The sequence below is a fragment of the Macaca mulatta genome, chromosome 8, assembly GCF_049350105.2.
Source record: "Macaca mulatta isolate MMU2019108-1 chromosome 8, T2T-MMU8v2.0, whole genome shotgun sequence".
Classification (NCBI taxonomy): Eukaryota; Metazoa; Chordata; class Mammalia; order Primates; family Cercopithecidae; genus Macaca; species Macaca mulatta.
The window spans coordinates 104,811,288-104,826,252 of record NC_133413.1 but is presented as its reverse complement, the minus strand read 5'-3'; the positions used below and the strand labels follow the sequence as shown (position 1 = coordinate 104,826,252).

Sequence of the window (14,965 nt, the reverse complement as noted above, 5' to 3'; positions counted from 1 at the left end):
CTATTTATGGCAGAGCAGGGACCAGCACTCAGTTTTTCTTTGTGTAATTTCCCTCCCTCTATTTGATAGAAGTAAATATCCACCAAAATATTCTCTAGATTTAAATATTAGAAGCATTTGTTTCATAAAATTGCCTTTAAAGATTGTTAGGTTGTGAAATCAGAATAATTATATAAACTACCCCATTCTCTCTCTCTTTTTGTTCCAGCAAAATAGATAAGGTATTCCATTGAAGCTATTATATATTTTGGCTGTGTGATTTAAAGACATCTCTTAATTCATTTTAAATGTCCTGTTCTGGAAAAAATTTCTTTCACAGTAAAAATCAGAATGAACAAAATTAAAATTTTATGTTTTTTATGAGTATTATTTTAGTATTCGTGGAAATAAAACCTCAATTCTTAAAGCATACATATTGAATTTATATTAAATCTCTAATATGTATGTTACTTAAGAATTTCTATTTTTGCTGGGGCTTTGTTGAGAAATGATTTTTAAGCCAAGGTTTAGAATGGAGTGGGTGGAATTTCAGCAGTGAAGGGGACCATGGATGTTTGAAGCCAGAGTGAGAAGCTGGAAAAAAGAGGGATGGGAAAAAGTGGATTGAATGTATAAACACAAATGCAGTGGTGAGCCAGTAATTTTAAGTGAATGTAGAGAGAGTCAGTTTGGGCTGTGGTATCCTGGACTAGGAAGGACATCTCCCTGGACTAGGTAGGGCAGCTGCTGTTTAGCTCCAGCAGAATTTTCACATGCGGGAATAAACCAGAAATCTGCATTTTTAATGCAGAATTTTCCAATTTAAAAATGTTTGCAAATAACACAAAATGCTTTTAAAACATTATACAGACAACATGTGAGTGGGCCTCATTGAGCCATTGGGCTTCCAGTTTGTGGCCTTTGGAGTAGAGCAATGGTTTTCCAAGTATGGGTCCTGACCTGCTGCATCAGCATCACTTGAGAGCTTGTTAGAAATGTAAATCCAATTTCAACTGAATTAGAAACCCTGGGGATGGGGTCAGCAATCTCTTTTAATAAACCCTCTAGAGATTCTGATGCATGCTAAAGTTTGAGAACCAGTGAAACAGAGTATTTTGGAACCTCGCTTGGTGCCCAAATCATGCTAGTCTCAAAATTTTTGTTAAAGAGTAGTTTAAAGTGAACTGAGGGATATAAATTTGGGTGATAGTTGGTACCAGATTATGAATTACATTAAATATAATTTTTTTTTTTTTTTTTTTTTTTTGAGATAGAGTCTTGCTTTGTCGCCTAGGTTGGAGTGCAGTGGCATGATCTTGGCTCACTGCAATCTCCGTCTCCCAGGTTCAAGCGATTCTCCTCCCTCAGCTTCCCAAGTAGCTGGGACTACAGGTGCCCCACTATGCCCGGCTAATTTTTTTGTGTTTTTAGTAGAGACAGGGTTTCACCGTGTCAGCCAGGATGTTCTGGATCTCCTGACCTCGTGATCTGCCCGCCTCCCAAAGTGCTGGGATTACAGGCGTGAGCCACCATGCCCAGCCTAAATACTATTTTTAATGAGTCAGACTTAATGTACAATGGGAAGCCATTGAATGCTTTGAATTAAGGGGGTAATTTCATTATAGTTGTGATTTAGGAGGAGTGGCATTTAGGGACAGGCATTGTATTGAGAAGAACTTAAATCAGAAATTTAAGTTATGGCTATAGAAATAGAAAAAAATGAACTCTTTAAGGTACTATTTTAGTATGTTGACTGCTTAATTTCATTGGTTGGATTAAAAAGAGTGTTTTATAGCTGGTAGAGTTAACTTTTTTAATTATAAAGATGCCCTGAATATATAATATATTATATCCTTTTGACAATGTTACCTTTTCTCTTTAATCTGTGCTATGACTTTTCTTTGAGTCTAATCAATCCTGTAATTCTTAATTTGAGGTAATGTTTCCCAGTATAATTCTACTAAATACATCTTGGCAGTAGTAAGCTTTATTTTTTTAAATTATTGAAAGCGCATATATGAGATGTAATTCACTTTACAGTTTCAGCATGCTACTAAGAATTGATAATGAATGTTCAATTTGAATGTTGGCTTTTACAGCAAATCAGAGTTTTCCCAAGTGTGTTCTGTGGAACGTTAATTCTGTGAGATGTTTCTAGAAAAGAGATCTGTGTTCAAAAAAGATTTTTTTTTGGTGGTTAGGTTCTAAAATAATTGTGGAAGGAAAAAATTATGTATATACAAGGTAGCCCTTGAAAATTCCTTTGCTGCCCATAAAATAGCATAAACATAGTCTGCTACAGTCGTATTTTTCTCCAGCATTGTTTAAGATTGCTTTTTCTTTAGTGTGTTAGGTGACACAATTCATTAGCATTTAGGGGCTGTATACAATAAGAAACTTATTTTAAGGTATTTTTAAACACCAGAATCACACTCTGAGTTTACTGCAGCAACTTTTCCAAGTCAATCTTGTTTTTCTCCAAGTCAATCTTGCTTTTAATTTGCAGAAGTTTAAATGCATATAATTCTGCTCATTGTCTACCTCCTCTTGTACAACCATGATTAACATAGTATAGTTTATGAGAATTCCTGAATAAAGAAAATTATTTATTTGACCATAGAATCCTTTTTGGAGGCTGTTTATTATCTTAGAGAGTATCTTAGGGTAATTTGGAACCAAACCTTTTTTTTCTTCTTTTTTATATTGAGAGTTTTTTGAGTTTGGGGACTGCTTACCAACTAACATTAGCAGTTTTTGTTGAGGACAAGTTTCATTAAGGAGAATATATAGGGGCAAGTTTGCTAGTACAATGGAATATACACTTGGCTCTCTATCTGCAGGTTTCACATCTGCACATTGAACCACTGTGGATTTAAAATATTAGGCAAAAAAATAAATAACAATACAACAATAAAAGTAATACGAAATTTAAAAATACAGTATAACTGAGGTAGGAGTTGGGCTAAGCCCCAGTTTTGGGGCTCACTTGTCCTATATCCTAACAACTATTTACATAGTAGTTACATTTGTTTTAGGCATTGTAAGTAATCTAGAGATGATTTAAAGTATATGGAAGGATGTGTGTAAATTGTATGTGAATACAAACATTTTATATAAGGGACTTGAGTATCTGTGGATCTTGATGGGGTAGGGGGTGTCCTGAAACCATTCCCCCTTGGATACTGAGGGATGACTATACACTTAAGCCACCAAACATCCTGCATACCATAGACAATTGTTTGGGGGCCATGAGTTTTCATTACAAAATGTAATGCTGGGAGAACATAGAGAAGAGTGATTTTGTTTTTTAAATGTAGACTTGATTCTGTAGAAATATACTACATTTGAGAAATATACTAAGTAAATAGATTATTTCATCCAATACATTAGTAATTTAGATAGTGGATAGCCACTTTCCTATCTTTCTCTTATCCATATGAATGTAAATGGATATGTTGTTACAACTTATGATTTTCTAAACTAGCTGTGATTTATAATGACATCCTGAGAAAAGTCAATGAAACTCATTTCCAATGAATACCAGATTTCTTAAAATAGTCAAATATTTTTCTTTTTTGTATGATGAGATATCAACTTGGTGTTATTTCATTTTTTTTTAAGGAGTCACTCTACCCTGTTCTATGTTTACTTATGTGAAAATGTTTAAAATACGAGTTTTTTTTTAATGTGCCTTCTTTTAGAGTAATGTCAACTTTTAAATACACATGTTTAAATAACTTAGAGTGTAATAAATTGTGTTTAATATATACTGTAGATAATGATGGTTAAATGCTTTGTTAACACATGTTCTTTTAAATACAAGATAATGCTTTGTACTGATTTGTGTACTTTTTTTGTGTGCCGTTAAGACAAATAATTCGGTACTGTAGAGGTAAAATTTTTCGATGAGGTATAATTGAAATACATTATTTAGATGATTATGTTGTAATAGATGGCCAATGTACCATATCTAAATACCACATTTCATTTTTTTTTCAAATGTTAAGAGCCACAACTTCTCAAAATCACATATTTGACAGTGAATTTGATTGTTAACACTTAAAAATAATTAGATGAAATATGGTTGCCTACTTAAACAAGAGTAAGTTCTTAGAATATGCTACCTAAACATTAACAGTCAAGCAAAATCTTTGTATACGATTTTGAGAAATTGTTCAATATATTTTTATATATCTTTTATATTGATTAAAGCTAGTAGTTATAATTTGAACATATTATTTATTTTTAGTTTCCATTTCCTTTGTAATAGTGGAAAGCAAAATAAATGAGTAAATAAAAATAAAAATAAAAATATCGCTCATATCAGTCCAGACAACTTAAACTAAAAGGATATATCATTATAATTCCACTTTGCTAGCAGGTCTTTTTTGTTTTAAAATTTATGTGTGAATTCACCTCTGTTACAAATTTTTTTTTCCCTAATATTTTATTAAGAAACCCTTTAGACATACAGAAAAATTTAAAAGATAATTACAATAAGTATCCATATACCTACCACATAGATTCTGCAATGAATGTTTTGCTATACTTGCTTCATCACATATTTATCCATCAGTTCTTTTTTTTCTTTTTTTTTTTTGAGACGGAGTCTCGCTCTGTCGCCCAGGCTGGAGTGCAGTGGCCGGATCTCAGCTCACTGCAAGCTCCGCCTCCCGGGTTTACGCCATTCTCCTGCCTCAGCCTCCCGAGTAGCTGGGACTACAGGCGCCCGCCACCTCGCCCGGCTAGTTTTTTGTATTTTTAGTAGAGATGGGGTTTCACCATGTTAGCCAGGATGGTCTCGATCTCCTGACCTTGTGATCCGCCCGTCTCGGCCTCCCAAAGTGCTGGGATTACAGGCTTGAGCCACTGCGCCCGGCCCATCAGTTCTTTTTTTTAAAGGAAAAATAAGACTTCAAAACAAGTTGTAGAATTAGAATAATTTACCCTTAAGTACTGCAGCATGAGTATTACTAGAGTTCATTATTTATTTGGGCATGTGTGTTTTTTAGGTAAGATTTGCATACAGTGAAATGCACAAATTTAAAATACACCATTTGGTGAGTTTTGATCCACAACTGTGTAGCTCAAACCTCTGTCAAGATTTAGAACATTATCACCTCTGAAAGTTCTCTCTTGCCTGCTTCTAATCAGTCTTCTTGCATGTCAGGCAACCGTTGTCCTAATTTAAAAAAAATTATAGATTAAGTTTTGCCCATTCTAGAACTTCATATAATTAGAATCGTACAATATGCATACTTTGTTTCTGTTTTTTTCATCTATCTTAGTGTTTTTAATATTCATTCATGTTTATCCATCCTCCTATTTGTAGCGCATTGCTTTCTGTTGCTGAGCAGTATTCCATTATATACATATACCACACTTTGTTTATCTATTATCTTTTGATGGACTTCTTGGCAATTTCCATGTTTTTTGGCTACTATGTATAAAGATTCTATGAATATTCTTGTGCAAGTTTTTCATGGGCATAATACTAGATTAGGGAACCATATAGATTTAAGCTTTAAGAAATTGCCAGACATTTTCTAAAGTGATTATATCATTTTACACTTCCATCAACAGGGTATGAGGTTTTTTTTTTTTTTTTTTGTAATCTTTGCAAAAGGCTAGGCATAGTGGCTCACACCTGTCATCCCAGCAATTTGGGAGGCTCCAGTGGGTGGATCGCTTGAGGTCAGGAGTTCGAAACCAGCCTGGCCACCATGGTGAAACCCTGTCTCTACTAAAAATACAAAAATCAGCTGGGTGTGGTGACAGGCGCCTGGAATCCCAGCTACTCAGGAGGCTGAGGCAGGAGAATTGCTTGAATCTGGGAGGCAGAGGTTGCAGTGAGCCCTGATCACACCACTGTACTCCAGCCTGGGCAACAGAGTAAGACCCTGTCTCAAAAACCAAACAAACAAAAAAAACCCCTTTGCATGTTCAGTGATTGGAATGTCAGAATTGAAATTGACAAATAATTTTTGTAATATTTAAGTGTATTCAAAATGCTGGGCAGGTAATTTAGATACCTGGGAATATTGTAGTTTATTGGTTTTTTGTTTTTTCATTTTAGTACTAGTTGCATATATGCTTTGACATGAGGTATTGAAGAAATACGAAATGTGTAGTCTCTGCTATGCTTATAAAACAATTCTGAAAATGATCTTTAATGCAAAGAAATATCTTCTAGGTTTACTTTATACTTAATTGATACTTACATTTAGTTACATTCAATCTCTTATTAGATAAAGAAAACTGAGTATCAGTTTGAAGGGATTTGTATATTAATGTTTGTATGCTTTTTAGTGTAATAAAAACTTTCAATCTTAAATTTATATTGAAGTTATATGTTAATGCATATTAAACATTGTGGTAGGTTTTGGTAATTTTAAAACTCAAAACATGAGCTGCAAGAGTATTTACATTCTTTATTGAATTTGATTATATGAGACATTTTAAATTTCATTTGTGCCATTGAAAACAATGTATTTAGAATTGTTAAACAAAAGAGTATTAGGCTGGATGCGGTGGCTCATGTCTGTATTTCTAACACTTTGTGAGGCTGAGGCAGGAGGATTGCTTGAGTCCAGGAGTTCGAGAGCAACCTGAAGACCTCATTTCAATTAAAAAAAAACAAAAAGAATATTAAAGGCTTAGGTTTATGAGATGTACAATTAAGTCATTCAACTCTAGAGTGGCTAAGCTTAGGAACTGTTCATTAAGATGATAATGCCCACTATTAATATTAAATGACATTATTTCCCTTGATCAAAACATGGTTTTAAGCATCCTGCCCTTATGATTTTTTTTTTTTTTTTTTGAGATGGTGTCTCGCTGTGCCACCCAGGCTGGAGTACAGTGGCACAGTCACAGCTCACAGGAGCCTCAGCCTCCTGGGCTCAAGCAATCTACCTGCCTCAACTTCCTGAGTAGCTGGAACCACAGGTGTGCACCACCATGCCCAGCTAATTTTTGTATTTTTTATAGAGACAGAGTTTCGCCATGTTGTCCAGACTGGTCTTGAGCTCCTGGGCTTGAGTGATTCTCTCACCTTGGCCTCCCAAAGTGCTGGGATTATAGGTGTGAGCCACTGTGCCCAGCCGCCTTATGAATCTTGCAGATAGGCCTTCAAGTCTCTTGTTTATGCTGACCACTTTTTGGTATTGATTTGGCAAGCACATTACAGGGTCAAGGGGAAAATAGATCAGAACCCAGTTTACAGTTAAGAAATTACAGAGTGGGATTGTTAGGGGTGGTTATTCTGGGACATAGCAAATTAGTCAGTATTTTCTGTAATACAAGTTGTCTAGATATAGGAGGTTATGTTCTACTATTCCATGTTCCCAACCATCTCGTTTTTACCTTTTGGAATTATTCACCCTCTCTATTCCCTGCTGTATGGCCTACATAGTTTTAAAAATGGGAGTAATTGGGAAAGGGACAAGGGCAAACGTCGATGGTGTAAACATTAAGGGAGCACTTACTCTGTGGCAAATACTGTTGTAAGTGTTTTACATGTATTCACTAATCCTTGCTCACAGTAGGTTTGTGAGGTGTTAGTATTATATTCATTTGATAGATTTATAAACTGGCACAAAGGGGTTAAGTAACTTATCCAGGGTCACAGAGCTAGTAAGAGGCAGACTTAAGACTCTAACCCAGCCAGTCTGTGTCCATAGTTCATGCCCTTCTACTGTTCTGCAAAAGAAGAGTGTATATCTGAGAATCTTATGGTATTTCAAAGTTACTTGTAAGTAATTTCTGAATTATCAGAATTTAGTTATCTCATTCATCATTTTTTCTGGGAGCTGGTGGGATAGTGGCAGGGAGGGTCTTAGACATAACAGCTATTCTCTTAGACCCTGGGAATACAATACAGTATTTTACTCCAGGATGTTTTTCCCAGCCTTTTGATGAAGACATTCTTTTTACCCGCTCTTTAGGGCAAAAGGGGAAGTATGTTTTTCTCTTAGATAACCTAATTAAAAAACAGAGAAATTTTAACTGTGCAGAAATATTTTGTCAGTTTTTAATTCAATGCACAGTGACTGCTCCTGGTAGAAATAATGCAAAAAGAGAAGTAATTAAAATTGACTAAAATTGCACACAGCAAAATTTTTTAGAGTTCAAAAACTAATGGAAGCATTCTGTCTTTTGTTAATGCTAAAAACCTCAAAACTTTATCTGGGAAGATTGGGCTTGGTAAAACAACAAAGATTAACCCATGAAAGCTACAAATTTATCTAAAAACTGGTAAGTTTTCTTGACTAAAACTTGTTGGATTAATACGATCCTGATAATATTTAGCTGTGCAAAATTTGACTCAGTAAAACTGCATTTGGTAGAAATTATGGTTATAAAAGAACATGTTCATAAAAGTTTTCACTGATCAATGAAATAATATGGTACATAAACAAGTGACTGAAACTTTGTTATAAATTTACTTCAAAAATGATCCTGATGGTAACAAGTTTTTTTTTTTTTTGAGATGGAGTCTGACTCTGTTGCCCAGTCTGGAGTGCAGTGGCACCATCTTGGCACACTGCAACTCTGCCTTCCGGGTTCAAGCAATTCTCCTGCCTCAGCCTCCTGAGTAGCTGGGACTACAGGCGCCCACCACCACGCCTGGCTAATTTTTTGTATTTTTAGTACAGATGGCGTTTCACCATGTTAGCCAGAATGGTCTTGATCTCCTGACCTCGTGATTAGCCCGCCTCAGCCTCTCAAAGTGTTGGGATTACAGGGGTGAGCCACTGTACCTGGCCGGTAATAAGTCTTTGTCAATGAAAATGAAAAATTAGGTAATAATGGAAATGAGGACAGAGTTACATTCTAACGCAACTCTTAATGAAAATGAATTTTAAGATAAATACATATATATGTATATTGATACATATTCTTTTTCCCAATTAGTCCCATTTTTAAAATTATGTAGGCCATAAAGCAGGGAATGGAGAGGGTGAATAACTCCAAAAGGTAAAAACAAGATCATTGGCAACATAGGATAGTGGAACATAGCCTCCTATATCTAGACTACTTGTATTATGAAAATATTGACTAATTTGCTATGTCCCAGAATAACCACCCCTAACAATTATATATATAAATTTTTTGTGTATGAGGGGGCTTTCTAGAAAATTCTGAAACTGGATTTAGAATTGGCGAAAACTGGAAAATTCTAAAAGAGCTATAACACTAAAAGATAATTATATACATATATATGTGTGTGTGTATATATATATATGTATTTTTCTTTTTTTTTTGAGACGAAGTCTCGCTCTGTTGCCCAGGCTGGAGTGCCAGTGGAACGTTCTTGGCTCACTGCAACCTCCGCCTCCCGGATTCAAGTGATTCTCGTGTCTCAGCTACCCAAGTAGCTGGCACTACAGGCATGTACCACCATGCCTGGCTAATTTTTGTATTTTTAGTAGAGACGGAGTTTCGCCACTTTGGCCAGGCTGGTCTCAAACTCCTGACCTCAGGTAATCCGCCTGCCTCAGCCTCCCAAAGTGCTGGGATTACAGGCGTGAACCAGTGCGCCCAGTTGATAATTGTATTTTAATTAGATGTTTTTATAAACATTTAGTCAAAATGTACCTAGAGTCAAAATAGCAGTTTTTGAAAAGTATCTTGTTCTGTGAGTATGGTGATGAACAAATCGAAACAGACTCTCAGGACTTTATAAATTACTGGGGAAGGCTGACATTAAATAATTTGTTACATAACTAATTATTGAGATAATGTTGAGGTAATAGGGTGGCTAGGTCTAATTTGGCAATTGGAAATTTAAGTTGTACAGAGAGTGGAAGTTAATTTAGATAAGGGCATTAGAAGAAGACAGGAAAAAGTCTCTATAGCTGGAAATAGCATACTTCCTTCAAGATTACTAAGACTCATAGATTTTAAGCAAGAGGGATACATTATCAGATTTACATTTAAAAATAGATAACTACAATTTGGAAAACGTCTTTAGAGAATAGAGGTGGCAAAAGAAGCTCTCAGTAGACTTGTTGGGAAGCCCCTGCCATAATACCGAAATTCAGATCAGAGATGAGTTGAAAAAAGTGAAGGCAATGGAGAAGGATACAATATATAACTCTGAAAAACTGGTGGGGGGCAGAAATATCTGAATTTTGTGGTTGATTGTCTGTGGGACTGAAAAAGTAGAGAGTGTCAAGGATGATTTCCAGTTTTCTGGCTTGAATAAGGACGAGACATGGGGAAACCAAAGGAGGAACAATTTTTGGAGAAAAGATACGTGGACATGATGAGTTTGAGATGTTTATGAGATGTGTGGACATGTCTGGGAGGCAACTGGATATGCAGATCAAGAGTTGTAATCTGGGCTGGAGAAAAAAAAGGTTGTTAGTACCTAGGCGGCATTGAAGCCACTGAAGTGGATGGGCTACTTAAAGAGAAGAGGTGCACAGTGAGAGAACATGGCCTAGAAGCCAGTTCTGAAGAACTCCAATAAATAAAAGGTAGATGAAGTACGAACTGGCAAAGATGTCTAAGAAGAAGCAAGCAAAGAGGTAAGAGGAAAATTTGAAGGATGTTAGAGAAGCTACAAAAGTATAGTTCAGTATTTCTAGGAGGAAGTAGTCAATATTGTCTAATGCTTTTGAGAACTTTGATTAGGACTAAAAACAACCTGTGGGTTTATAGACGAAGAGCTGCTAGTAACCTTTAACAGGGCAGTTTCAGGGGAATGACGACTGGAAGCCAGATTGGAGCAGTTGAGGAATGATTGGGAATTTGAAGAAGCAGAGGCGGTGTGGGGGTGGGAGTGTTTGGATACTTGAAGTTGAAACAATGGGGTAGACAGCTTCTTATGGTATGAAAACATCTCTTGTTTTTTTGAGACCATGTCTCGCTTTATTGCCGAGGCTGGAGTGCAGTGGTGTGATCTCGGCTTACTGCAACCTCCGCCTCCAGGGTTCAGGTGATAGCTGGGATTACAGACACCCACTACCACGTCTGGCTAATTTTTGTATTTTTAGTAGAGGCGGGGTTTCATCATGTTGGCCAAGCTCGTCTCGAACTCCTGACCTCAGGTGATCTGCCCGCCTTAGCCTCCCAAAGTACTGGGATTACAGGCCTGAGCCACCGCGCACGGCCAAAAACTTCTCTTTTTATGTATGTGTTTCTTCCTGCAATACATGTTTCTCCCTGAAATATATCACATAATAATCTTGACCTTATTTTTCCATGCTATGTTTTTTTCCCATGATTTACTGTGGAGAAAGGAGTTTTATTAAGTAGGAAGTCAAAGAGTGACCCTGTTAAGAGCTCTTTGGGAGGCTGAGGCAGACCAGTCGCTAAGCTCATGAGTTTGACACCAGCCTGGGCAAAATGGTGAAACCCCGTCTCTACTGAAAATACGAAAACAAACAAACAAACAAACAAAAACTAGCCGGGCTTGGTGGTGCACGCCTGTAGTCCCAGCTACTCAGGATGCTGAGGTGGGAGGATCGCTTGAACCTGGGAAGTGGAAGTTGCTGTGAACCAAGATCACACCACTGCACTCCAACCCGGGTGACAGAGTAAGACTCTGTCTTTAAAAAAAAAAAAAAAAAAAATCAAGTTGTCTTTGGCCCTTTTACTACAGCATGTTGATATATTGATGTAGAGTACAATCATCTTGCTTAATGACAGGGATATGTTCTGAGAAATGCATTGCTAGGTGATTTCGTTGTGCGAACATCGTGGAGTGTACTTCCTCAAACCTAGATGGTATAGCCTGCTACACACCTAGGCTATGTGGTATATAGCCTATGGTTCCTAGACTGTAAACCTGTACTGCATGTTGCTGTACTGAATACTGTAGACAATTGTAACACAGTGGTATTTGTATATCTAAACATATCTAGAAATAGAAAATATACAGTAAAAATATGGTATTAAAATCTTACAGGACCACCAACATATATGTGGTCTGTGGTTGATCAAAACCTTGTGTGGTACATGACTGTATAGTAAAGTGTTTAATAATTTCTAGTAAGTGAGTGGGCTTATTTCAACCTCTTTTATTTCACTCTGTTAAATTGTTCATGTTGCTGTTGTTTTTTGTTTTTTGTTTTGGTGGGGACCAGGCTGAGAGAGAAGAGGGAGGAGTTTTTAAATGAGGTGGGTTTATTTAAAATATTGTAACAGCCCCGTAACTTAGTCAATACCTCCTATTAAAGAAAATATTAAATGGATTCTTAATTCTTCCAGCACAGTCAACACTTATGTTCCATGTATTTTATTAGCATTTTACATATTAAAATTCAGTAGATTTATTTTTTGCTTTAATTTTATTTTTATTTATTTATTTTTTTGAGACGGAGTTTCGCTCTTGTTGCCCAGGCTAGAGTGCAGTGGCACGATCTTGGCTCACTGCAACCTCCGCCTTCCGGTTTTAAGCAATTCTCCTGCCTCAGCCTTCCGAGTAGCTGGCATTGCAGGCGCCTGCCACCACACCCGGCTAATGTTTATATTTTTAGTAGAGACAGGGTTTCACCATGTTGGTCAGGCTGGTCTCGAACTGCTGACCTTGTGATCTACCCGCCTTGGCCTCCGAAAGTGCTGGGATTACAGGCGTGAGCCACCATGCCCGACCTTTTTGCTTTAACAGTTCTTACTAATTGAAATTCTTTTATGCCTATTTTTTACTTAAATATTTTAAGTAAAATTCAGGGTTTAGATTCTACATATTGGCAATATGTTGACTGAATGTTGAGGGTTTTCTGGTCAGATTAAAACTTTAAAGAGATGAGAATCTTTTCTTTTTTTCTCAGGTACCTTCTTTACGTGTAATGTGAAATTAGGAGCGTCTTGCAAAGAGGAAATGAAGATACATTTAAAAATGTCCTATCACTAATCAAATTCAAATTGCAGCATTAAGGAGATACCATTTCTACCAACTAAATTGATAAAGATGAATTCACAGAAAAAGTTCAAAGAAGCTTTATGATAGTCAAAGCTATCAAAATTAAGCTGAAAACTCAACTGTCTGTCACTATCCTATATAATAATAAGGAACAAATTGTTGATACAGGCAACAATTTGGGATGAATCCTAAAGATATGCTGAATGGGAGAAATCATTTTTGAAACGGTTGTATACTGTATGATTCCATTTATTTGACATTCTCAAAAAGAAAACAATATTCATGGAAAACATGTCAGTAATTGCAGGGGTTTTGGGTAGGGAGAGGGTGTGAGTATAAAAGAATAGCATGAGGAAGTCTTTTGGGATGATGGAACAATTCTATATCCTGATTGTGGTCATGGTGGTTCTGTGAATCTATACATGTGTTAAAATTTGTAGAGCTGTACACCAAAAGTCTATTTTACTGTATGAAAATTTAAAAAATAAAATAGTTAAAAATGGATAAAGGTGAAGTTTTGTGCTAACGCAGGTGTAATGAAGTGGACACCCTTGCTTGGTGGGAATATCACTGATACAACCTTTCGTGGAGAAAAATTTGTCAGTCTAAATCAGGAATTGAAAATCTTTAAATTCATTGGACTGGTAATTTCATTTCTTGGACTTTGTCTTCTACAAATAACCAGAGATGCGCAGATTGAGTATAATAGAGCTTAAAAAAAAAAGCCCAGTAATAAGGGACTAATAATATGTAGAAATATATCCACAATAACATATGAAAAGAGGAGAGTAAAAACCTATCCACTACATTTTCTGGAACATTAGAAGCACATTTCCCCCAAAAAAGTATCTGAAAAATGACCTGTTACCCATACACCCTCATTAGGGAAGGAAAGTCAGAAAACTGGAGGAGCTGCACTTAAGTCTTTTGTCTTCTTGGTTCCTGCTCAGGGTTCTAGCAGTCTGAATCCTTTCAGGAACTGATCAGAGTTCACTGGGTCATGCCAGACAGAGGTGACTCAAACTGGCTGTGAATCATTTGTTTTCTCAGAAAAAAACTTTGTTGGTTCTGAGTATAATTTACTGGTTGAAGATAGCCAAGATTCACTTTGTAAATCCATGAATGCCAGTAATGAAGGTACCATTTATCTGAATTCTAGTAGTGATAGATTTTTCAGGCTTTTGGCGGGTTGATTTACCTGGCTTGGAGATGTACAAATTTTTTTTTTCCAAGACATATGTCTTCTTTTTTCTTCTTCTTTCTTCTTCTTTTTTTTTTTTCTTTTTTTTTTTTTTTGGTGAATACTCAGCAGTGTAAATGGCTGGTTATAGTAGGTGTATGTTTAACTTTTAAAGAGTCTGCCAAACCATTTTCCAAACTGGTTGTACTGTTTGACATTCCTTCCAGCAGGATATGATATTTTCAGTTGCTCTATATCTTTACTAGCACTTACTGTGGTCAGTTTTTTTTTTTTTTAAATTTTAGTCAATCTAATCAATGTGTGGTGTTACTTCATTGTGTGTGTATATTTTAAACAACTTTATTGAGATACAGCTAACATACCATATGATTCAGTCATGTAAAGTGTACAATTCATTGTTTTTTAATATAGTCCCATGTGCAACCATCAGAACAGCCAATTGCAGAATATTTTCAATACCTGAGAAAGAAACTTTGTACCTTTAGCTACCACCCTCTTGCTTCCTAACCCCATCCTTACCCTCCAGCCTAAGCAACCATTAATCTATTTTCTGTCTCTGTAAGATTTTGCTGTTCTATACATTTTATATGAATGGAATCCTAAAATATATAGCCTTTGTGACTGGCTTCTTTCACTTAGCATAAGTGTTTTCAGGGTTCATCCGTGTTTTAGCATGTATTAGTACTTTATTCTGTGATGGAATTATATTCCATTGTATGCATATGCCATATTTTGTTTAATCATTTGTCAGTTGCATGCACATTTGGTTTGTTTCTACCTGTCGGCTATTATTAATAATCCTAGCTATAAACATTCATATGCAAGTTTTTTTGTGGACATATGTTATTATTCTTTTGGGCATATACTTAGGAGTATAATTGCTGTGTCATTTGGTAACTTGTTTAATTGTT

General features: G+C 36.1%; 1 protein-coding gene across 1 annotated transcript in view; it reads left to right on the top strand.

Moving 5' to 3' along the window:
- RAD54B (RAD54 homolog B) overlaps nt 1–14,965 on the top strand; it is a 100,291-nt gene that overhangs the window by 42,646 nt on the left and 42,680 nt on the right. The window lies entirely within an intron of this gene.